Consider the following 25706-nt stretch of genomic DNA (forward strand, 5'->3'; position numbering starts at 1 on the left):
ATAATGTCCCTTCAGGTAGGGGAACCTGCCCCCTTCTCCTGTATATACATGAGACTTGTACCTCAGTGATGCTTCCAGAGCTCTCACCCTACGTGCTCTGCTGAGACCTTCCAGGAAGGAGAGGAGGACAGTTTGGGATTTCTCATATGTGGAAATTCAGTCAGGTCAGATTAACATTGTTTCTGATTTTTCCTAGAGGATGTAACATATCGATTTTGTCAACATGAGGCCAAAATCACTAGATTTTTTTTTTAAACATCTTTATTGGAGTATAATTGCTTTACAGTGGTGTGTTAGTTTCTGCTTTATAACAAACTGAATCAGCCATACATATACATATACCCCCGTATCTCCTCCCTCTTGTGTGTCTCTCCCACCCTCCCTATCCCACCCCTCTAGGTGGTCACAAAGCACCGAGCTGATCTCCCTGTGCTATGCGGCTGCTTCCCACTAGCTATCTGTTTTACATTTGGTAGTGTATATATGTCCATGCCACTCTCTCACTTCGTCGCAGCTTACCCTTCCCCCTCCTCGTGTCCTCAAGTCCATTCTACGTCTGCGTCTTTATTCCTGTCCTGCCCCTGAGTTCTTCAGAACCATTTTTTTTCTTTTTTTTTTAGATTCCATATATATGTGTTAGCATATGGTATTTGTCTCTCTCTTTCTGACTTACTTCACTCTGTATGACAGACTCTAGGTCCATCCACCTCACTACAAATAACTCAGTTTCGTTTCTTTTTATGGCTGAGTAATATTCCATTGTATACGTGTGCCACATCTTCTTTATCCATTCATCTGTCGATGGACACTTAGGTTGCTTCCATGTCCTGGCTGTTGTAAATAGAGCTGCAATGAACATTGTGGTACATGACTCCTTTTGAGTTATGGTTTTCTCAGGGTATATGCCCAGTAGTGGGATTGCTGGGTCATATGGTAGTTCTATTTTTAGTTTTTTAAGGAACCTCCATACTGTTCTCCATAGTGGCTGTATCAATTTACATTCCCACCAACAGTGCAAGAGGGTTCCCTTTTCTCCACACCCTCTCTAGCATTTATTCTTTGTAGATTTTTTGATGATGGTTATTCTGACTGGTGTGAGACGATATCTTATTGTAATTTTCATTTGCGTTTCTCTGATGATTAATGATGTTGAACATTCATGTGTCTGTTGGCAATCTTTATATCTTCTTTGGAGAAATGTCTATTTAGGTCTTCTGCCCATTTTTGGATTGCGTTGTTTGTTTTTTTGATATTGAGCTGCATGAGCTGCTTGTAAATTTTGGAGATTAATCCTTTGTCAGTTGCTTCATTTGCAAATATTTTCTCCCACTCTGAGGTTGTCTTTTCATCTTGTTTATGTTTTCCTTTGCTGTGAAAAAGCTTTTAAGTTTCATTAGGTACACGTTGTTTATTTTTGTTTTTATTTCCATTTTTCTAGGAGGGAGGTCATAAAGGATCTTGCTGTGTTCTGCCTATGTTTTCCTCTAAGAGTTTTATAGTGTCTGGCCTTATATTTAGGTCTTTAATCCATTTTGAGTTTATTTTTATGTATGGTGTTAGGGAGTGTTCTAATTTCATTCTTTAACATGTAGCTGTCCAGTTTTCCCAGCACCACTTATTGAAGAGACTGTCTTTTCTCCATTGTATTTTCTTGCCTCTTTTATTAAAAATAAGGTGACCATATGTGCGTGGGTTTATCTCTGGGCTTTCTATCCTGTTCCATTGATCTATACTTCTGTTTTTGTGCCAGTACCATACTGTCTTGATTACTGTAGCTTTGTAGTATAGTCTGAAGTCTGGGAGCCTGATTCCTCCAGCTCCGTTTTTTTTTTCTCAAGATTGCTTTGGCTATTTGGGATCTTTTATGTTTCCATACAAGTTGTGAAACTTTTTGTGAAAAGTGCCATTGGTAGTTTGATAGGGATTGCATTGAATCTGTAGATTGCTTTGGGTAGTATAGTCATTTTCACAATGTTGATTCTTCCAATCCAAGAACTCTCCATCTGTTTGTATCATCTTTAATTTCTTTCATCAGTGTCTTATAGTTTTCTGCATACAGGTCTTTTGTCTCCTTAGGTAGGTTTATTCCTAGGTATTTTACTCTTTTTGTTGCAGTGGTAAATGGGAGTGTTTCCTTAATTTCTCTGTCAGATTTTTCATCATTAGTGTATAGGAATGCAGGAGATTTCTGTGCAATCACTAGACTTATAAAGTCAAAATTTGAGTTTTCACATGGCTCAAATGAGATATCTAATATGCACGTAAGTTGGAAGCTACAAGTTATTATTATTACAGCACAGAAGAAGATGGGTCTCTAAATCCAGTCTTAGTAGAACAATTCTAATCCACTCAGCCTTTAGCCCCAGCATAAGTCGTAGGTAGTTCAGGTAGTAGAACAACTCCTTCATAGGGCTGCAGGGAGGACTGAATATGGGTAAACGTCTGACATAATTCCTGGTGTGAAATAGAGACTCAATACACGTCAGCAGTCAACATACTGATGGATGTTACCGACTATCGCTGAGAAATCAGCCATGTTGATAAAAAATTTGCTTTCTTGAGGGGAAACCTTAGCAAATGGAAAAGGGTTAAACTAGAGCCAGATGAGGTAGTGTGAGCCTGGGGGAAGCAGGAAAGGTTGTATCAAGGTGTGTGTATGTGTATACAGCCTTAGGCTCTCAGCGTGCTCGTGAGGAAGGATCTCGGCTGTCACTTGGCATACGGCTCCTGTAGATCAGCCACTCCAAACAAGCATGTTGGTTTTCAGAGTTTCCTTGGGTGCAGATTTCTCTACCCACACAGCACCGTGAATGTAGACTAATTACAAGCAAACTCTAAAAGTGCATGATTATGTGGCGGCTGATTTACAGCATTTTTTTACCCCTTCCCTGTCTGTGGCTGGGGAATGAAAGAGGCGGCTTTCTCTCTTAGACTTCGGTGAACCCCGGTGAACCTCCCTTGGGGAGGGCTGAGATTCCTGTTAGCTGAGTGAAGCTTTCCAGAGGTTCCCCCAGTCCCTCCTCAAACCAGAAAGCACCCTTAGCACCCAAGCTGGGCTGGGCGGACTGGAGTATGGATGGAGGATGGCATCCATTCTTCCTCTCGCACTTCTTTTCTTAGCAGTAAAAAAGAACTATGACAAATGCACTATTCTAGGTGTTTAGGTGTGTGTACGTGTCTCTGTTTAATAATGGGAAGCCTTAAGCATTAAGAAACTTAGCCTTGAAGTCTGTATCATGTCAGTTTTGCTGTGGGACCTCAGGCAATTCCCTTCCCCTTTCCGGGTCTCAAATGACAGAATTGGATTAATTGGCTTTAACATCCAAAGGGTTATGGGGACTTCCCTGGTGGTGCAGTGGATAAGACTCTGCACTCCCAATGCAGGGGGCCTGGGTTCGATCCCAGGTCAGGGAACTAGATCCCACATGTATGCTGCAACTAAGGGTTCACATGCCACAGCTAAGGAGCCTGCGTGCTGCAACAAAGGAGCCCGCCCGCCACAACTAAGACCCGGTGCAACCAAAATAACAAATAAATAAATATTTTTTTTAAAAAAGGGTTATGAATGTGCATGCAGTTGACCCTTAAACAACTCGGGGGTTAGCGGTGCAAAACCTCCTCCCAGCCAGAAATCTGCCTACAGCTCCTAGTTGACCCTCCGTATCCGCGGCTCCTCTGTACCCTTGGATTCAACCAACTGGATTGTGTAGTACTGTAGTGTTTACTATTGGAAAAAAATCTGCATATAAGTGGACCTGTGCAGTTCAAACTGTCGTTCAAGGGTCGACTGTGTCTGAGCTTTGAAAGCCAGGGTTTGACCCAACTGGGGGCATAAAATGGAGACAGAGGGGACCTTAGAGTTTACTTCATCAAGTCATTTGTTTTAGTGATGGGACTCCTGAGGTTTGAAAGATGGGAAGGGACTTGTTCTCATCTGAAAAATGGGGGAAGATGGCAATGCCCACCTAATGGGTGGTTGTGGGGATTCAGTGAGAGCAGTGGTCTCCAGCAGCCTAGTCTGTAACCCCCTTGAGGGCTGGATGGAGTAGCCCCCCTCCCCCAATTCTTCATCTTTGTTGCTCAGTTTTTAGCACAAGGCTTGGTGCACAATGACCACTTATGAGTGATTGAATAAAAAATGATGCCGGAGTATGGGAAAGCGGCTCTCCCTGTGCCTCGTGCATGGAACGCACTCCCTAAATGCCCCTTTCCCAAGGGACGTGATCAGGAGTCGGTGGAGCCAGGACTGTATTCGCATTTCACTGAAACGTGCACACACCTGCCGCGTGCACTCTTTTTCAAAGGCAGCCTGTGCCCTTTCAGTTCGGAGATGAAGGCAGAGAGATTTTGGCGGCTTCCATGTGCTTTCAAGTTAATTTCTTTAGGTGGAGTTCTTTTATTTTGTATATATTTTTCAAACAATACTCCAGAAAACATCTCGCTTGGTTGGAGTTCCTGCGGGCCACCCTGAGTTCAGCATTGCTGGACGCGGAGGCTGGGGAAACAGCGGGCTGGCGACAGCGCACGGACCTTCTGACTCTCCCACCTCAGCAGGGTGGGGGCCCTGGGCCTGGTTAAAGCCACATGGACTAGAGAGGGTGCAGTGTCCCCATCTCTCCTTGCCAGTGGCTGCCTCCTCTCAGGGTGTGGATGTGGACTCAAGGAGAACCCAGGAGAAAGGGAGTTTTGTGGGCTGGTCTGGGAACTCCACACCCAGGTCCAGGAAGGATGCTGAGACAAAACACCCTCCACCTGTGCTCTCCCCGCTGAAAGGGCCACTTCCTCCCTTGTGATTGAGTGAGTTATTCACCTCTCTAGTTCCCTTGACGGTAAGGACAGTGAGTTTGGGCCATGCCTCCTCATCTGAAACACTAAATCCAGGTATCATGTTGGAGCAAGGCCCACTTGCCACGCACCGTGCTAGCTGCTTCCATACCCTTGATAGCGGCCTTGCTAAGTAGCTATTGTGCTCATCTCCGAGACGATGAGCTTGGAGTCCAGAGAACTTCAGTCCTTTGCTCAAGGACTCATGTCTAGTATGCCACAAAGACAGGATTTGGGGAGTATCTAAGTCCTTATGTTCCCCAAGATCCCATGTTGGTTGCCTGCTTCACTCACCTGCAGTGTTTCACCTGCAGCATTCTCGTGACAATCGAGGGCACTGCCGTGCCCTGCACGCTTGGTGATGGCCTCTGCCGTGCTGTGCAGTGGTTCCTGTCCCCACCCCCTTCTCTTAGACGAGCGGGTAACCCGCATCCCCATGTCTGCCTTCAGGGGCCCAGTGACTTCTCCATCCTTGTCTCTACCCCTCCCTTCACATAGCATCTGTTCCAGTGGAGCTAGACTCCCCCCATCCCCACATGCCTTGAACTCCTACCACAATCATTACCTACCACCGCCTTTCTGGGCAACGTGTCATTGTTCTCAAATAGACTCTAATTTTAGTTTTATGTCTAACTCAATTTTTCCATCCGGTTTTTAATTCCTCTCCGCTAGAAGTCCTCAGTGGTCACTTACGTCAGCAGCATCCACGATTCTGGTGGGCTTGCTAAAACACTGATCACTGGGCCTCGCCTCCATGGTCTCTGAATCACTTCCTCTGGGATGAGAGCTGAGGGTTATACATTTCTAACGTGTTTCCAGGTGATGGAGCAGATGCTGGTCTGGGGTTTCATGTGTTTACTAAGAATCTCCTAGGGTCTCGTTACTGAAAGGGGGGGGGTGTCCATTCAAATGCCTGCACATTTGAGAAGATGTGTGTGGGGAGCAGATATTCTGCCTTTGAGAATCGCACAGTCTAGGTAGCAGTTCTCAAGCTCAAGTACACGTTAAAATTACCAGGGGAGCTATAAAGACACTCCGTGCCTGGGCTCCATCCCAGAGCACCTGAATCAAAATCTCTGAAGTGGGGCCTGCCGTCATAGTTTTTTTAGCTCCCCAGAGGATTCTAAAGTGCAGCCAACCAGGGTTGAGAACCACTGGTCCAGGAAGGCGCAGTCTGGTAAGTGGAAAATCCTCTGCTGCAATCAGCCACGTGTTTTTATTCTTCTTTATAAATTTATTTATTTTTGGCTGTGTTGGGTCTTCCTTGTGGTGTGCAGGCTTCTCATTGCGTTGGCTTCTCTTGTTGCAGAGCATGGCCTGTAGGTGCGCGGCCTTCAGTAGTTGCGGCTCGCGGGCTCTAGAGCGCAGGCTCAGTAGCTGTGGTGCACGGGCTTAGTTGCTCCGCGGCATGTGGGATCTTCCTGGACCAGGGCTTGAACCCGTGTCCCCTGCATTGGCAGGCGGATTCCCAACCACTGTGCCACCAGGGAAGCCCAGCCACGTGTTTTTAAACAGAGACCTCAGGGATGTGGTTGGGCTGAGTTAGAGGGAAGGACTTGAGTCGGGTGTCAACAACCCTGGGTTTTAGTTCCGTCACTGCTTTGTGGCTTCAGGCAAGTGTCTCAGCCTCTCTGATCTTGGTTTCCTGTGGGCCCCAGTGCTGTGGTGAGTCTGGGGGACCTCTGAGTGCCTTTCCCTCTCCTAGGTTAGTGATTCTAAGAAGAGCAATGCCATGAGGATGAATCTCTGTCTTACTGCAGATATTAATAAACTCAAGGGCTGGTATATTACTGCAAATAACAAAGGAGAAGTAAAAAAAAATATATGTAGTTGACCTTTGAATGACACAGGGATCAGGGGCACCAACCGTCCACATAGTCCAAAATCCATGTATAACTCATAGACGGCCCTCTTTACGCAGTTCCTCTGTATCTGGGGTTCCGAACCTGTAGAATCAACCAACCAAGGATCGTCGTGTAGTACTGTAGTATTCGCTATTGAAAAAATCCGTGTATAAGTGGGTCCATGCAGTTTAAACCCATGTTGCTCAAGGGTCAACTGTACAGCAAAACTGTTTATTTGGAGGCCCAAAAACAAGATGAGAACATAGACGGGAGGGCTTGGTTCATCTCATCTGTCTTGCCTTGTAGAAAGTAGCATGATTTTGCCAGTGAGGCTTTGCTCAGAGCCATGGTTCTCAAACTGTAGTGCCTGGGTCAGCGACATCAGCATCCCCCAGGAACCTGTTAGAAACAAATTCTTGGGACCCACCCCAGATCTCCTGAGTCAGAAGCTCTGCGGGTGGGGCCCAGCAGTCTGCGGTTTATCAAGCCCTCCAGGTGGTTGTGATGCACACTTCAGCTGGAGAACCACTGAGCTGGAGAAATGTCATTGTCACCTGTGGCTCCTCCCCAGCCCCCATGCCATCTGAGCACAAGGAGCTGATCTCAATTGTGGGCTCCCTGTGTCCCGTAGAACACCTAGTTTCCAGTTTTCTTAAAAAGAAAGATATAAGAGAGCTTGGCATCCTGTGTTCGTTGTATGCATTGGCAATTTTTTGCCTTACTCAAATCGTGGACATTTTCTTCTACTTCGGTTTTGGAATTGAATGTCCTTTGTTTAACATAGATGAAGGGGAGAAGCCACTGCTACCGTGGATGACTGAGGTGGTTATTTTCCTCTAAAGGTGTCCATGTTCATGTTCACTCTTGGGATTGCTCTACCGCTGCAGTTACAGGAATCTCATCAGATTACAATGGAGAAAAGTAATTATTTAGATGTGCGTTGTTCTGTGCAAGGGAAGTCAGAACATTCCAGGGGGAATGCCAGTCAGCAGCTGGACCATGATTCTGGCTGGCAAAAGGGTGGGCTTGAAAGGCTTTAGAGGAGAATGGCCACATTGTGTCAAAGCAGTTAAAAGGGAAGTTCTCCTTTACTTTCAGCACAAGAGGGCTGCCTGTAAGGATTCCAGGTCTGCTTTTATGAATATGAGACTCTAAGAAGTGTTGCAATTGTGAGCCATGGGGGACCGTGTCACCTTGATCCGCCAATTTACTGCCGCCAGCAGTCAAAAGAGCTAAACATCTTCACACGCTTCCCAATCCACTTTCATTTAATCACCCAAAGAGATGCCTGGGACAATAGTCGTTGGATGTGACATTGATGTGATATATATTTGCTTCAAGTAAGAGGAGCAGGTGCCTTTGAAGAGCCTGAAAATGAGAGAGGATTCTGATGCCCCTCCAGCCCTCTGACACCCTCCGGAAGTAAAAATAAGGTTTGGCATTAGTCTGACTCTTGTTTGACTGAAGCTTCTCTTAATGACAATCAAATCTGCAGCCCCCAAACTGATCTCTGCCTCTTTTTTTTTTTAATTTTTGTTTATTTATTTGGTTGTGCCAGGTCTTAGTTGCAGCAGGCAGGCTCCTTAGTTGTGGTACGTGGCCCCTTAGTTGCAGCCGGCAGTCTTCTTAGTTGTGGCATGTATACTCTTAGTTGCGACATGCATGTGGGATCTAGTCCCCTGACCAGGGACTGAACCCGGGCCCGTTGCACTGGGAGCGTGGAGTCCTACCCATTGCGCCACCAGGGAAGTCCCTGATCTCTGCCTCTTGAACTCTCACAGCATCTGCCTGCTATCAGGCAGACCCCAGAAACCTTAGTATAGCATCCTGTTTCCATGCCTATTCACTTGCACAGGTTTTTTTGAATTTCATCTCAAGGTGATAGAAAAAACCCAAACATTGGGTAATGGCGTTTTGCTGCCTGCTCTCTTTAATTGATGTCTGGCTGGTTTCTTCCTCCCCCATCCCTCCTCCAGTTTAACTCCGGAAACATCTGTCTTTTTTATCCACCAATAGAGGCTCGAAAGGGTAACAAACCTGTTAGATAAAATATCCAAGTTATGAATTCTGATTGAATAAATGTGCATTCAGGAGATGATTCATGGCATGTGTGATGGTTTTCAATTGCTTTTTCAAAAGGTTCATGCTTCATTTCATTCAGAGCTTTAGTCAATGCCAACTGATTAATTATCACAGCACTAGTCATCTTTTGTTTAGTAAATACTTACACAGGACCTGTCTGGGCTTGACCGTATAGAAATTTGTTTTAAATGTGAATAAAAAATGTTTTAAAATAGATATTTTATAGATGTTTTTAGAATTCCGCTAAATATTGGAAACCATTAGTTTCTTTGCCTAAAAAATGCCTACTAGATACCTACAAGTGCCAACTATAGGCGAGGTGCTTTGGAGGATGCACAGGCCTGCCCTCAATGAGCTTATACTCTAGTGGCTGCAAATCCTTCTATGTAGGTAATTTTAGGCTGAGGTATTCTGAATCCTGATTACTCAGGGTTAAGGACTTTAAGTCCCAGCTGGGCCACAAAATGGCTGTGTGACAACGAATGAGATGCATCAGCTGTACAGGACTCGGCTTCTCTTTTTGCAGATGACCTTGTCGGATTCTGTTGCCTTTCACGTCCTAGCAGCACTGACGTGATCTGATCCTAATTCTCGGGGTATTTTTGTTTGCCTCTCACCTCAGTTTCAACAAAAGAGACCACAGAATCAAAACACTGAGGCTTAGCTGACACAGTCACACTAGAATTCTTCATTTCAGAAAACGTATGAATCTTTTTCATGTACTTTGAGTGTTCACACTATGACCCTAATTGCAAAAGTCAAAGGGAAGGTCTCATTCTGGAGGAAATGAGGTAACTTTAATAGGTGGAAATGATTGTCTTTTTCATTTCATGTGCAGTCTCTGAAGGTTTTTTTTGTTTTTTTTGTGTGTGTGTTTAATTAAAAACACATTAAAAAAAAAGTTAGAAAGCGACTTCATTAGCGATCCCTGGGGAAACTGCATGTTGCTGGTTCTGGAAGAAGTGACTACTCACATAGCTGGCTTCCTCAGACCCAAGTGGACTTCTTCCAAGTGGCCTTGTCTCAAGAGTCATCAGAGTGAAATGCCAGGCTCAGGGGTGCTCCCACTAGGGTATTTCCTCCCCCACCTCACTAGTTTTATTTGGTTAATTGTGGGTCATCGTGACTGCCAAGAGCAGCCTTGAGGTGGAGGGACATTTACTAAAGGGCACTGTTAGAGCTGGAGAGGAAAGCTGGAAGCCAGAGAGGGCAAGACAAGAGGTGCCCAGAAGTCACCTTCTTGGTGGGGAAAAGCCTGGGGAAGCAACTGTCACTGAGACCAAAATGCTTCAGAATAGAGTCCACTTGTTCTGGCTGGAGGGCAACTCAGGATTAGGGGACTGGCCCTCCCCAGAGGGAAGACAGGCATCATCATGGTGGTAGAGGTGAACTGGTCATGTGTTTTATGGTCAGCCCCAAGTATGAACCCTGATTCCATCGCGTTTAGGGATGACTTTAGACAAATGATCCTTAGCATTTCTGTGCATTAGTTTCCTCATCTGTAAAATGGGTATACTTGTAATGGTTTTGAGAATTGAATAAGCTAAAGATGGTAAAGGAGTTGCCCCAGTGACTGATAGTTATTAATTAATTATAAGAGCGTTGATGATTTCTTTACCTGTGTATTCATATTACCTCTCACGTGTAAGCACTTCACAGGTTAAAAAGCATGTCTATGTCCTAAGTGTCTTTTGAGTTTTAATGAAGCTCTGAGGGAGAGACCATAAGCTGCATTACGCAGATGCGGGAGACCTGCCCAATGTACAGGACCACCATGTAGCATCATTCTAGGTTCCAGTTGTAAAGCATTGGACAGTATATGTTCATGGAAGAAATTTTGAATCGTACAGAGAAACATTAAAAATAGATAAAATTTTCCCATAATTTGACCATCCAGAGATAACCGTGAGAAACATATTTGTGTATTTCCTTTATATTCTTCACATACGTATGCATGCATGGTGGGTTGTGTATATAATATGGGTGTCATACTATTTGAGTATAATTTTGTAATTTGCAAGATAGAATTAATATAGCACGTGTTCTTATATTCTTCAAAAAAATAATTTCAAACTTCATTAGAGCCCTAAATCTTTAACATTTCTACCTAATTTGTTCCACCAGTCGGCCTTTCTTTCTCTCTCTTGCTCTTACTCTCCCTCTGTATGTGGGTATGCATACGTGCATATATACTTACCAGTTATCGTTATTCATTTCCTGAATCATCTGACAGCAATCTCTGTGCCATGCTGCTCACTCCTCCAGTCCCTCAGATGCTCCACTGCCGTCTCCAGAGTCCCTATCACCTCCTCTCTTGGCCTCACGGGCACAACAGGCCCCCACCGCCATTCCTCTTATAATTGCATCCTTCCAAATTTGTTTTCCATGATAAACTTCAAATTCCATGAAGGCAGGGAGCAAGCCTGTCCCATGCATGGCTGAGTCCCCGCACCTGGCATGGTGCTGGTGTGTAGTTGGTGCTCCGTACTCGTGTGATAAATAAGAAGAAGTATGTACGCTGGGCTTTTCAGTTTTATGGCAGCATGGAAACATTACCTCTAAGCACTTGGGTCTTTGCTTTATGCCCATTCTCCGGATAGGAAGGACTGAGGCTGAGCTCCAGGCCTCTCGCACCGTGTGCTTATGTGAACACCTAAGCGGCTCTTGGCCTGAATCTGTGCTGTGTCATCCCATCAGACAACATAACCTTTCTGGCCGTACCAGGCATTTGTCGCTTGGCAGGGTTTAAGAGCTAAGTTTCCAGCTGCTGGCAAGTGTATATTTGTGACTCTGTCTGACAACAGGGAGGCTCTTCTTCGCTGTCCTCTTCTGCCTGACCTCATCCTTAATAATCCCACCACCACACTGCTCCCGCCTCCCACCCCTCTTCAGCAGCCCGTGATATTTGTTCTTCTTTGCCAAGCCTGCCTTGGGTAGATTGCTGATGTGGAAAAGACTGTTTCTCTGGCCTCCTGAAGGGTTTTCAAATAAAGCTCCTTTCAGTTCAAAGACCTGACCATCTAGTACCCATGGTATTACTTAACCAAAAAGAGGAGCAGAGATGCTGGCGTGCTGCTCCCTTCCAAGCCTTTATCTGAGCCTGATGAGGCAGCTTCCCTAGTGGGCTCTGCAGATCTTTCTGAATAGTTCAGGGGCACAGAGACCCTCACCGCCCACCTACCTCCCATGGTCCATGGCACGTGGTGGGTTGCTGGATTGCTACAGATCTGGCTGGGTGGTGGGGTTGGGTTGGGGGTGGATAAAGTGCAGTATTCCAGAAAACGAGCAGCCTGTGAAGGAAGCAACCCTGACCTGAAATTCTATGTCTTATTTCAAGATTTCAGCTCCTTTCCCCACTCACTTTGAAGCCTTGGGAAACACGACCTTATCTGTAAAACAAGCTGTGGAGTCTGGAGGAATTTAAAGGACACTTAGAGGTGGCTGGAAATGATTCTCTGAGGAGTGCTTCCTACTGGGACAAACGGCAGCGGACAGAGAAGGGTCCAGCCCTTGACAGCAGGAGGTCTTGATGTTAGTCTAGGCTTTGCCCTAAGCCTGACCTTGGAGCAGCGTCTGTCTTGCTCATCCTGGTAGCTTGGTCCTTTGGAGGGTGTCTGGCGTGGATAGGCCTGCAGTAAACCTAACCTTAGTGTTTGTTCTTGTTGGATGGATTGACCTCTTTTTTTTTTAATTAAAAAATATTTTTTTGGTTAAAATTTTTTTAAATTTAATTTAAAAATATTTCAAATTAAAAAAATTTTTAATTAAAAATTGTTTAAATTAAAAAAATTTTTTTAAATTAAAAACGTTATTTTTTATTTTTTGGCTGCATCGGGTCTTAGTTGTGGCACACGGGATCTTCGTTGAGGCATGCGGGACCTTTCGTTGGGGTGTGCAGGTGGGCTCTTCCTTGTGGCACACGGTCTTCTCTCTAGTTGTGGCGTGAGGGCTCCAGAGTGGGTAGGCTCTGTAGTTTGCGGCATGCGGGCTCTCTCGCTGAGGCTCGCGGGCTCAGTAGTTGTGGCGCACGGGCTTAGTTGCCCCGTGTGATCTTAGGTCCCTGATCAGGGATCGAACCCAAGTCCCCTGCATTGTAAGGCAGATTCTTTACCACTGGACCACCAGGGAAGTCCCTGAATTGACCTCTTGAAACTCCTTGGGATCCAGTGTTCTTACCGGTAAAATTGGGACAAGGAGGGATGGAGATGTAAGGCAAGCACTGGCTTCAGTACCTGGCTCCAGGTCAGCGCTTAAGGCTGAGTTGCCATGGTCATTGCTTGATGCCGGGCTGTCTGCTTCCGGGAGAAGGCTCTTCCTGCTTTCTCAGTTCTGGGTTCCTGGCTGATGAGCAGAGCTGAGAGCCATTGAGTGCCTGCTCTGTGCCCTGCACACAGCCTGTGCTGTCGCAGTTCATCGTCACGGCCGCTCGCTGAGGCAGAATCGCCACCATCCCCAGGTTTCACATGAAGCAGGTGGCCCCTGGGGCAGGTCAAGCTTTCTGTGAGGTCACCTGGTTAGGAAGTAGCCAAACCAGGTTTCCGACTCCAGGTCGGCCTGACTCCAAAGTGGGCGCTTTTTCTACTGTTCCCCACCACCGGATGGGGGCTGTTTGACTTACCTGCCCAAGTCTATCCACTCGCCTGACGTAGGAGCCATCCAGAGTGGGCATCCCAGGGCCCTTGGGATCCCCTAATCCCAAACAGGGGGTCTTTGCTACCCACTCTGGCATCCCCTGGCAGGCAGTATGGGTCAGGCTGATGGCTTTTGGCAGAGAAATAACCACAGCATCGTCACAGACTCCAACGGTATTCGATCCAGTGGCTAGTGGGGTCATTAGCAGAGAAGGGTGATTGTAGGTGTCCCTTGACCCTGGTGGTTGCTGCCAGGTCAATGGCCGTTTATCATCCTTCAGCTTCCCACTTAGGGTGCGGGCAGTGGCATTGGAGTGGTCCTGGCATCCATTCCTGGGAAGGTGAACACGCTTCATAACCATCCCTGGTGCTACTCGCTGCCCTCTGGGGTCCTCCTGTGGTAGGAGCTTACAGCTGCCTGGGCCTCTGGCCAGAAATGGGCCCCAGTAGCTCAGTATTCTCAGCATGTGACGGGCTGGGCCCTGGGGGCACACGGGAGAAGGCATGTTTGGTCCCGAAAGGCAGCGAGCAAGTCTTCTTGAAACAGCACTAGCTAGACAGGATCAATTTCCCATTGACTTTCAGCCCCATCTCAGACACAGTGTAATTCTTGTCTGGGGGTTTATAAAGGCCATTGACTAGCTTATAAAAGATTTAAACACTTGCCTTGTGGCATGTGGGAGCTCTGTTTATCACACGATGCCTTTTTGACAATTTGAGGGGGTAGCATTGAGTTGGGAGGGGGTCTTTGGTATTCCCACAGCAGGTGTGGCTCAGACAGTCCGTGCCGCCTGGACCTGGCTGGACAGAAATGCGAATGGGTCAGTAGAAGGACCCTCCTCATACGTGACCCGGAGGGCTCTTCTCCACAGGGAGTCAGGCTCCCCTTGCTCCATTTTGCAAACACATCTAGATAACACCAGGAACGATAATGATGACCCTCTGCACTTGGTTAGTCTCACTCTGTGAGGCGTGTCCTATCCGTTCTCTTTTTGACTCCCCAAAATAACTCTGGAAGGTAGGTAGAGCCAAGATTGTCATATTTATCTTGGGAAACTGAGTTTCAAAGAGGTTAAGTGTGTATTCGACCAAGATAATCTCAATTTTCAGGCAAAGCAGTATTTTCCAACTTACCTTTCTCCTACCCTTCTGCTGCGGACTCTCTCCGTCCATCCGCTCTGTAGCCAGCCACGTGGTGCTTCCTAGGGAAACCGAGAGGAAAGGGATGTTAGGATTCCTATCCTGAAAGAGCTCAGTCCAGGGGGTTATGTAGACAGGGAGTTGGGTAATTGCATTTCAGTGTGTTTCGTGCTCTGTTGCCTTTATGATCAAGGAAAATGGGAGCGAGGAAATGGGCTTGTCAGAGCTCTGGGAGGGCGGTCAGGAGGGTTGGTGGTCAGTCAAGTATAGCACCAGAACACAGGCACGGCACTGACGCACGAGAGCACCCAGTTTGCTCGGGGAATTGCGACAGTGACATTTCAGAGAAAAGACTCGTGAGGTGCAGGGCAGGGACTGACAGACGAGCATAGTCTGGCCTCCTTATCGTCTCTGATGGCGTCTCCCCCTCCTCTCCCTCTTGTTCAATTTCTTTTGCCCACACTGGCCTCCGTGCTGTTTCCCCAGCACACCTCAGGGCCTTTGCACTGGCTCCTCCCACCGCCTGGCCTGGTCTTCCTCTGGATATCCTTGAGACTCACAGCCTCACCTGCTTCAAGTCTTTGCCCCAATGTCCTTTTCTCAGTTAGGGTGATTCTGACCACCCAGTTGACACTTGTCACCCCTCCCGCACTCTAGACTTCCTTTCTTCATCCTCCATCTTCTTTTTCCCACGGCACCTCCTACATTACACAGGAATTTACACATTTATTATGATTATGACTTACATTTTCTCCATCACCTAGAGTGTAAGCTCCGTGGAGGCAGGAGTCATTGTTTCTGATTTATCCCAAGTGCCTAGAACAGTGCCCGTCATGGAATAGATACTCAGTGAATGTTTGTCGAGTCGACGAATTAATGAATGATTGGCCTTCGGTGGTTAGCACGCTGAAGGGTTGGGGTTCAGGGTTCTAAATAAGGGGGGCCCTGGGGTTTACTGTGGACAATGGAACTGAAGGAGGTTAAGCAGAGGAGTTCTGTGGTTATAGTTTGTCTTAGAGAGGCCTCTCCAAAGGCCTGGAATGGTTATGAGGAGGGGCGGATGGGGGTTGGGGAGGATCGGGGAGACGTGATCCAGGCGAGGGATGAGGAGGTCCTGGACCCAGGTGGGCAGGGTGGGGACTGGGGACAGGGGGACAGCTCATGGGGTTTGGACAAACTGGACTCTCTGGGCTGCTTGGGAAGCAGGACTGAAGTTGATTCCTCAACGTGAGGTTGAGTGACTGGGTGGAGAATCTGGTCATTCATTGACTCTGAGATCACGACTGGGGGAAACGTATCAGGCAAAGCGTGTGTGTGTGTGTGCGTGTGCGTGTGCGTGTGTGTGTGTGTGTGTGTGTGTGTGTTGGCAAGGTAGGTGGATCCATGCTGGGCTGCAGACTGTGCCGACAGTGTCAGGGCACTGTGCATTGGCCTGGATGTTGCGAGTCATTTAGCGTGGAGCTGGTCGGGCCCCCAGAGACCTGGACTGATGTGGAATTATTAACTGGCTCGGTAGAAAGATGGTGGGGTGAGAAATCAGAGTGGTTATCTGACTGTCTTCTGCTTGGTATTCTAGGGTGGGACCAGATGCACTGGTGAAAACACTTTCTCAGAGAGGAATTCAGTGCTTGTTAAGTCAGAGCGAGGAGTGCAGAGCCATTTCCTGTGGGGCTGAGCCTGGGGGCTGAGCGCGTCCTGCTTCCTCCTTTATCCTGAACTCCCTGTGCTGGGGGCATCCGTCCCTACTCCTCCTTCTAGAGGCTCCTCCACCATTTCCTCCTCATCACACATCTGTGTGGTTGCCAGTGGTCCAGACGTCTTCGTACCCATCACAGCCTCTTGTGCTGACATACATCTGACCCAGCTCCTAAGGGGCTTCTCATATTAGACCGTGTGGACCCTGGGGTCCTATGGGCGACACCCCACACCACAGTGGCAAGAGACCAGCTTTCGGTCCCAATTCTGCTACAGACACTGGACATGGGACCCAAGGAAAATCCCTTTCCTTGTAGGATTTCAGGGTCCTCCTCTGGAAAGGGGCATAGTAATGACTGCCACATCCATCTAGGTCAGAGGGCTGGAATCTGAGGGCTGAGGATCGGAGCAAACAGTTGGGCATGCAATGGGCAGGGAGAAGGACCCTTTGGTCCTGGACTTGCAAATATCACACGAGAATAACATCCGGTTCTTAAGAAAGTTGCCTCTTACAGCATATTCTCTGTTCAGTGGTGTCTTCTGTAGTAGGAGAGGCATCTCAAGAAATAACCACATAAAATTGGTTCCTGAAAAGGACATTTCCATTATGCTATAAATGGATTCCAGTTCGGGCCACATCTGATGAATTTCCTCTGAAAGTTTAAAAAAACTTTTCGCTCCTACTAAGAGCATTGTTTTCAAAAGAGGGAAATGAATATGTGCCCTGCCGGAGGGGAGCTCATGTCCATTTAAATTCCCAGTCACCATCCTTCCGTTAGCCCTTATGAAGGCCATGCTCACTGCTGCCAGATCGTCCTTGTACGCCACGCATAGGAGAGCGGATTTTACCCCTAGAGGCAGTGGGAACCGTTTGAGAATGGTGAGTCAGGAGAGTAACATTCCTATATTCCCTCTTAGCTTGGAGTAGAGGCTGGATGGCGCTGTGTGTGAATTAAATATCTTTGGACAAATTTGGAAATGCAGAACACACCCCTGCTAGTGGGCTGGAGAGCTGGGAAAGATTTAAAAGCTATTGTGTGGGTAGGGTCAGAGTTGATCCAACTTTAAATTACTGGATGGGAGAAGGGAAGAAGAGAAGGGGGTCAAGTGCAACTCCATGTTTGTTATTGACCTTCTTAGAGTAATTTCTCAGGAAGCCAGACTGCAGAGCCAGCGAAGGTGAAGGAGCAGAGTGAGGAGTGTGGACAGCTCTTTGGAGAAGCTTGTCTGTATGAAGGGGCTGGAGGGGGAGAGAGGGGTGAGGGAGATTTTTCTTCTCTTTTTAAGGTTTGGGAAGCCTGGGCATATTTATAGGCTGAGGGGGAGGGGTCTTTAGTGAGGGGAAGCCTGGAAGCACAGAATACAGAAGTGAAAACTGATGGGCAAGACTCCCGAGTGATGCTTGGTACAGAGGAAAGTGGAAGCAGGGACATCTTCCCCCAAGGAGAAGGACATGGTAAAAAGAGATGCGGGGGCTTCGAAATCTGTGGGCAGGACTTCCCTGGTGGCGCAGTGGTTAAGAATCCACCTGCCAGTGCCGGGGACACGGGTTCGAGCCCTGGTCCAGGAAGATCCCACATGCCGTGGAGCAACTAAGCCCATGCGCCACAACTACCGAGCCTGCGCTCTAGTGCCTGCGAGCCACAACTACTGAAGCCCGCATGCCCAGAGCCCGTGCTCTGTAACATGAGAAGCTACCGCACTGAGAAGCCCCACACGCTGCAATGAAGAGAAGCCCCCACTCACCGCAACTAGAGAAAGCCCGCGCACAGCAATGAAGACCCAACGCAGCCAAAAATAAATAAACAAAATTGACTCTAAATAAATAAATAAATAAGTTTGTGGGCAGTGAAACAAAACATTGAGGGAGTTTATACCTAATCCCTCTATTACCATTTGGAAGTAGGAAGCCAGGTGCTGTGCTGTGGGACTTGAGAATAGTGGAGCACCTCTCCTTAGAGTGATGGAGGGAGTTGGCCTGGGAACCAAGGTGTGTTGATGCCACAGCTGGGATGGGGACCAGGATAGGGCGTGGCTGGGTCATGACCTCCAGGGTGAGGAGGGGCCCAGCGGGGCAGCACCAGGGGCAGATGTTTGGTTTGATCCATGGTTGGGTTCTTCTGGGGCATGTAACAGAGGCACTGAGGAGCAAGAACCCAGAGGATGGTTGGCGTGATGGATCGTAAGAATGGAATGAAGAGGGCTTCCCTGGTGGCGCAGTGGTTGAGAATCCACCTGCCAGTGCAGGGGACACGGGTTCGAGCCCTGGTCCGGGAAGATCCCACATGCCGCGGAGCAACTAAGCCTGTGCGCCACAACTGCTGAGCCGGTGCTCTAGAGCCGGCCCTCCGCAACAAGAGAAGCCACCGCAATGAGAAGCCCGCGCACCGCAGCAAAGAGTAGACCCCGCCCGCCTCAACTAGAGAAGAGCCCGGGTGCAGCAACAAAGACCAAGTGCAGCCAAAAATAAAATAAATAAATTTAAAAAGAAGAATGGAATGAAGGGAAGGGTTAAGCGGGGAGGTTGAGGTGCTCAAGGTGAGCCACTCGAGGGACTGGGCATCATGATAAGGCCAGACAGAAGATGGCAGGTGATTGAGGGAGCTGAAAAGGCACAGGCTGTGGTCAGATGTCAGATTTTAAGATTTCAGAGCCAGAAAGCTTGTGAGTGACCTTACGATCCTGGGTGTGGCAGCTGTGTGGAGGTAAAAATGGTCACTGGCATGTCAGACACAGCATAAATGCTTTGGGGGGATTTTCTCATGAAATCTCATAACAATCCCTATTTTACAGAGGAGACGCTGAGGCACAGAGGGAAGAAGCGGCTTGATCCAGGAGCCACAACAGGTCATTGCCGGAGGCTGGGCTGTGAAGGTAGGTGATGTTTTCCGCTCTCAGCCGCTGTGCATAACACCCTGATGGCAGATGGCTGAGTCAGCTCTGTGCACGTGCGTGATGCTGGCCCCCAGGATTATGGCTGGTTGGGGTGGGGGGAAGATGATAAAACAGGGACTGAGTCTTCTGTGAAACGTTGACCTGGTCCCAGATGACAGCTGAAGCGTCACTCTGCCCCACCAGCTCCACCACCACCCATACTGGCCAAGTCAGCTCTGGGCTTCAAAGGGCTGATAAGCGTCCCGTTGGGTGCATTACTCAGCCTTGCGGGGGGCACTCAGCTTCCTGGTGCCGAGGCTCTGTGTCTGTAACTAACTGGAGGCCAGCCCCGGCACAGGGTTCAAGTCACAGCCATCAGTGGTTCAAACTGGAGCAGGGGAGGGAGCAGCCCTGACGTGCACTGCTGCTATCGCAGAGGGGAGTATCTCCCACAGGAGAAGCACAGCTGAGCAGGGCGTGCGTCGATCTGGGGGAGTGGGGGGCTTCTGTGCTCTTTACCACACTCCCCCATCAGGCCAAGATGTACAGTCTCCCTGGGGCCACATTTTCCAAGAGGTGTCGGTGGGTGCCCCAGGTGCATTTCACATCACGTGGTCACTTTCTTTGGGATAGTCCTCCTGGCGCGGTCTGGATCCAGGCGAATGACGTGGAGAACACTCTGGTCGTTCATCAGCTTTGTCCGATTATCTCAGTTGGTTCTTTTTTTCGGTCGTTCTGGTTGAAAGCCTTTTTCCTCTCTGTCTGACCCATCATTTAAGAGCACAGCGTGGGGCGGTAGAAAGATCTGTATTCACTTGTTTATTTGGCGTAGTCTTTGGATCAAAAGAAACATGGAACATGGGTTTTGGAAAAAGGTGGGCCTGGGTTTAATCCTAGTTGTGCTATCCTTGTGGACAGGGGCCGCATCGTGACGTACTTTGGATGTCACAAATGAGCTGTTTTTAACCTGTGAATGATGGGGCGCTCTGTGGCCACGGGGGAGTCGCTTACACTCGTGGACCCTCAGTTTCCTTTTCTTTGCCCTGGGCTTTTGTAACAACTTGGCACACTGTTCACAAGAAAGCACGGAGAAAATATCGATAAAAGCTCGGCACTGTGCCTGGCTATGCATCCAAACCTGTTGATTTCTCCTCTCCTAGATCCCATACATTTTTTAACTGACAGGGAAATGCCATTTCCCCAGAAGAACTGGTGTGCTGGTTGCACTGCAGTGGCCTGCAGGGTTGCATTTTTTGTGCCTGCATGGTGGGCGCCACGTGGACGCTGATGGCAAAGGTCATTGCAGCCATGGGTGCCCGTCAGTCCAATTAACGCAGCTGAAAGATGGCATTTTGGATGGAGCAGAAAGAGAGCCGTTAAGAGCTCATTTCAGAGCTCACCGCTTTAGCTCCTAGCAGCAAAGCTCTGCCCCCCTCCTACCCCTAGTTCTGCTGGTCTGGAACAGGCCTGGTCAGGGGATGTGGTGGGATCTGCTTGTCCGGCGTTTGCACAATAATCCTTGATGCGGGGATTGAACTAGGTGTGAAATAGTCCGTGACGCCTTACAGCTCAGGAGACTGCAATTGCGTTCTTCACACCAGATGCATTTTCCAGATGATGCAAGCCTTTTCTCTGCCGGCAGCTCCCACTTCAGCATTTCTAGACCCGGAACAAGGTCACGGGCTCCAAGGGGGCCCGTGCCCACTTTGGCTCTGCGGGAAGTCAGTATTCTGCCTTGGCCTTGCCGGCCATTGGAGCTTGGATGTTGTATCATCGGGCTGCACGTCTTGTTTCTTCTCGCACATGGCGTGACATTTGTTCAAACAGAAGAAGCACTGTGGTTCTGGGTAAAGAGCAAAGGTTTTGAGTGATGCTGCCTGGGGTTGATGCCTGGCTTTCAAGCTCTCTAAGTCTCTGTTAGGCCAACTCCACACAGTGCTTGTGAAGTCCAACCACACAGATGAGTGTGAAGACGCCAGGAACGGTGCAAAGAGCTCTGTAGATATTACTGTTTTATTTATGATTATCCTTCAATTTATAGGCCCATACCTGCACTTTGATGTCAGGCTACGAGAATGTCACAGCTTATTTGTTAAAATATCATTGGTCTCTCAGGCACCTAATAGAGGAGGAAAAAAGGCTGAATATTTACACGCGCGTTATTTACCTTTAATGCAGGACTTAGTTGGTCTGGTTAGGTGAGCTGCGGATGAGAGGGAAGTTTTGAGAATCTATTTACAGGCTGTTTTTTCTTCTCTTTTTAGTTTTGTTTAAAAAGTCAGTGCATCATCCTCAAAGACTTTAATGGAAATTAAGTGGATGAAGTTCCCAATCTTGTCAATGTTAACTAAAAACACAACGCCCGAACTGTCAGATTTGAGGCACTGGGAATGGTAGGAAGAGTCAGTGATGGGGCTTCAGAGCGGAAGCTGGTAATGACCAAGGTTCCCCTTCTCCCTTGTCTCTGCCGCCCACAGCAGCACCTTCAGCCTGGACCCTCTATCCTCACTGCATCCTCCTCTCCTCGAGAATCTGTCGTGGCTCCCTATCGCCCCATCGGTCCCCCAGGGTCTGGATCGTGCCCTCACTCGTCGACACTTGTCCCCCGGTTTTCTCCCGCTCACGATCTGTGTTCCGGTGTTTCTGTACTGCATCCTCTTCAAGATTTACCGTCAACTTGCGTTTTCATTTTTGTAAGACTAGCCCCTCTGAGGCGCACCTCTGGCAGAGCACCGCCAGCACCGAGCCGTTCCATGCCGTTTCTCCTACAAGAATGACCTACCTTCCAAATATTACTCAGTGCCAGCCCCACTTTCTGCAGAGATTGGTCCTAAATAGTCCAGACAGGAGCATCACGCCCCTTTAGGTAATTCATTGTACCAACTCTTAGCCCGTTGGAAAATTCTCAAAGTGAGTTGCTTTAGAAGACAGTGAGATTCTAGTAACTGTGTCCCAACAGATCCCCGTTAGGAGCAACTGCCCCTCTTAGTAACCTTCGTTTGGCCACTACCTGCATACCTCTTCTATCCTATAGACTGAACAAGCCGGAGCATATTTGATCCTGTGTAATCACATACGTCCTGTCATAATGTCTGCACAGAACGTCCCTTCAGTGAAACTCACCAAATGCTTTACTATTATGGCTCCTCATGGGTCTTCAGAGGCCCAGGTCCTTGAATTGGGAACCTCCCCAAATGTTGGTAATGCAAGCTGTCCCTCTCTGGCACGTGTGAAGTAGGACTGGGGCACGAGGCCAGTGATGAGAAGAGGTCTGTTTAGGATGGTGTATAAGTTTTTGATTGCTGAAACAACTTACTACAAGCTTAGGGACTGAACACAGCACAAATGTACTATCTTACCATCCTGTCAGAAGTCTTGACATCGTCTCCTTGGGCTAAAATCGCAGTGTCAGCAGGGCCGCATCCTCTACAGAGGCTCTAGGGGAGAATCCACTTCCTTGCCTTTTCCGGCTGCTAGAGGTTGCCTGTATTACTCGGCTCACTGTACCCCTTTTCTATCTTCAAAGCCAGCAGCGTTGCATCTCTCTGACCGTTCTTCCACCATCTCTCCGCCTGACGCTCCCTTCTGCGCCACTCTTACTTTTAAGAGCCTTTGGGATTGCGTTGGGCCCTTCTGGATAATCCAAGATAATATCTCTATTTTAAGGTCAGTTTACTAGCAATCTCAGTTCCAACTGCAGCCTTAATTTCCCTGTGCTGTGTAACCTATTTACCTATTCCAGGGCTTAGGACATTTTTGGAAGAGTCAGTATTTTGCCTACCACAAATAGAGACTAGGAAGTATGGTGCCCAGATCCACTTTGCCTTTACCCAGAGTGAAAGCATTCAAATATGTAAAAGACGTCCACACTGAGGTCAAAGCTGGTGAGAAAATACGGACCACGGCCAGGATAGAATCCCTGGCACCAACCATGAACCACCCACGCAAACAACACACGTTTACTGATGCCTGGTACATACTAGAGATTCTGAGGCAACTGTCTATCATCATGGAGTGTGAGAGAAAAGGACATGAGGAGACAAGACACTGCGATGAAGGCTTCAGAGAGGAGTGGGCACATCAGCTGACTCTTGAAGGAGACATAGGTTGGATGAAGATGTTCTCTGGGCAAAGTGGGGAGAGCGTTTCTGGCAGAGGTCAGAGCATGGACAGAGCCTAGAGGCGTAGACCAGCACAGCATCTTCCAGAACCAGCCAGTAGCTCTCTTTTTGCCATGTTGGACCCTGTGGAGGCCTGCTGGGATCATGACTTCGAAAACACCAATTATGTCTGGAAGGCTGTGGTCCAAGCATTTTTGCTGGCAGTAAGCAAGGTCTTGCAAATCGGAGGGAGCACACAGCTCTTCTTAAAACTGAAAGTGTTTATGCCTGACGCGAACGCAAATTTTATCTAGGGAAAACAAAATAGTGACGTCTGGAGACAAACCAAACAAAACCAGAGTCATCCAGGGAAAGATAACCCACTTCCATGGAACAGTAGCCTGGTTTGGGCCAAATTCTGAAGCAAGCTTCCTGCTAAGGCTGTTGGCCACAGAATCCATGTGGGGTTGCATCCCTTAGAGATTTAACTTGTTTAAAAGTAAGCAAATAAAATTCAGCGGAAGAAAAAGAATCAGTTTTTTGATGTGATTTGACCAGAGACGTTTGGAGAACAGTTGATAGTGGAGAATGATAAGAGGTAAGCAGGTGTTAAAGGCCGAACTGTGCTTCCTCCAAATTTGTGTGTCGAAGTCCTAACTGTTGGGACCTCAGAATGTTACTGTATTTGGAGATACAGTCTTCAAAGAGGTAGCGCAGATAAGATGAGGTCATTAAGGCAGGCCCTAATTCAATGTGACGGTTGTCCTTATAAAGGAAATTAGGACACAGACACGTGGAAGACCATGTGAAGACACAGGGGAAAGTTGATCACCTATAAACCAAGAAGAGAGGTCAACCCTTCTCACAGCTTGATCTCAGACTTCTAGCCGTACAGAGCTAGAAAAAAATACATTTCCATTGTCTCAGATACCCAGTCTGTGGTGCTTAGTTATGGCAGCCCGAGAACTAATATAGCAGGTCATAAAAATCATAAGAGTCATTGGATGCCAAGAGCTAGTTGCTGTGATGTATCACGCAGATCTTCTTTCAGGTCTGATGGCCTTCTTCCTCCAAGTGCTGGGAATACTACTGGCAGACAGCCCCCAGCTACCAGCTTCTTTCAGGAATTTGCCTTGGATCAAGCTACCTTGTTCCAGGTCATGCCCCCTTTCTCCGGGTGGTCTGTATCCAAGACTTGTTGCCATGTGCGTATTAAGGCTTGGTCCCTTTGCCCAACTTGGTTCAACTCTTGAAAGGTCATCTGGCTTTGGAGCTTCCCTTGGAGTTGACTGAGGCCTTTGTTAGGACTGCATCATACCTTCTCAGCTTCTCTTCAATTCTTCTTCCTTCCCCCACTTCCCTTCCACATGGATTGATCCCAAGGGCACTCCCTAATACACTTCTATTTATTTATTTATTTTTGGCTGCATTGGGTATTCATTGCTGCACGCAGGCTTTCTCTAGTTGTGGCGAGCGGGGGCTACTCTCTGTTGTGGTGTGCGGGCTCCTCATTGTTGTGGCTTCTCTTGTTGTAGAGCATGGGCTCTAGGTGCGTGGGCTTCAGTAGTTGTTGCATGTGGGCTCAGTAGTTGTGGCTCTCGGGCTGTAGAGCGCAGGCTCAGTAGCTGTGGTGCACGGGCTTAGTTGCTCCCCAGCATGTGGGATCTTCCTGGACCAGGGCTCGAACCTGTGTCCGCTGCATTGGCAGGCAGATTCTTATCCACTGAGCCACCAGGGAAGTCCCCTAATACACTTCTATATGTTAACTGTTGTCTCAGGGTCTACGTCTGGAAGAATGCAACCTGTGACATCATAATAAAGAAACTGGACTTTGTCCTGACAGCATTGGGGAACTATTGAAGCATTATATGCTGGCGTGGTATGATTTGTAGTGTGGCTGGTTTGACGGCTAAATTGAAGAGGATCAGACAGAAGCAAGTAGACCAGTCAGACAGGGTGGAGGGTAGGCAAAATGGAAGGTGATAGAGGCCTGGCTGTAAACGGTTATTCTTCACCTAAGGCTTCTCCTGCAGCCTCTACCTGCTGGGAAGCTCAAAACCATTCCAGTATATGAAGTGCATTGGCCTGGTTTGACTGGCGTTTACATCTCACTCAGAACATTGAAGGGAGCTCAGGTCTGGCCTGCTTTCCAAGATGTGAGAGCCAAACAAGACTATAGGTGAATACCTCGTGAGTGAACAATAAGAGCTTAACGCTCCAGGTGTATCCTCAGGGATTTAGATACGAATCAGAGGATAAACCACGAACTTCCTCCTTACCCCCTGCAAGTGCAAGTGTCGCAGGAGCTTAATCTGACGGGATGCAAGCTCTCACACGCCAGCCTCGACCACCTATGTCTCTTCCCTCACATCACACCATACTGAAATGAACCCTGAACGCTTGATAATGCAGCTCCTCTGTCTGGACTACATCCCCTGTTTCTCCGTGCCCTTCATTTACCTTATTCATCACGTAAGTCTCTTTTCTGCATTTATTGCTTCCAAAAAACCTATACC

At 48.0% G+C, this 25706-nt stretch overlaps 1 protein-coding gene and 1 pseudogene across 1 annotated transcript in view; both read left to right on the forward strand.

The window, feature by feature from the left end:
- Window positions 1-25706, forward strand: part of LOC109550088 (thymidine kinase 2, mitochondrial) — an 886444-nt gene that overhangs the window by 508589 nt on the left and 352149 nt on the right. Inside the window, exon 17 of the mRNA XM_073796974.1 lies at window positions 19010-19090. The gene's annotated coding sequence lies outside the window, so the exon portion shown is untranslated. The remainder of the gene's footprint in view (window positions 1-19009; window positions 19091-25706) is intronic.
- LOC109550086 (large ribosomal subunit protein eL33 pseudogene) lies at window positions 23138-24568 on the forward strand (annotated as a pseudogene).

Source organism: Tursiops truncatus, chromosome 19 (assembly GCF_011762595.2).
Source record: "Tursiops truncatus isolate mTurTru1 chromosome 19, mTurTru1.mat.Y, whole genome shotgun sequence".
Classification (NCBI taxonomy): Eukaryota; Metazoa; Chordata; class Mammalia; order Artiodactyla; family Delphinidae; genus Tursiops; species Tursiops truncatus.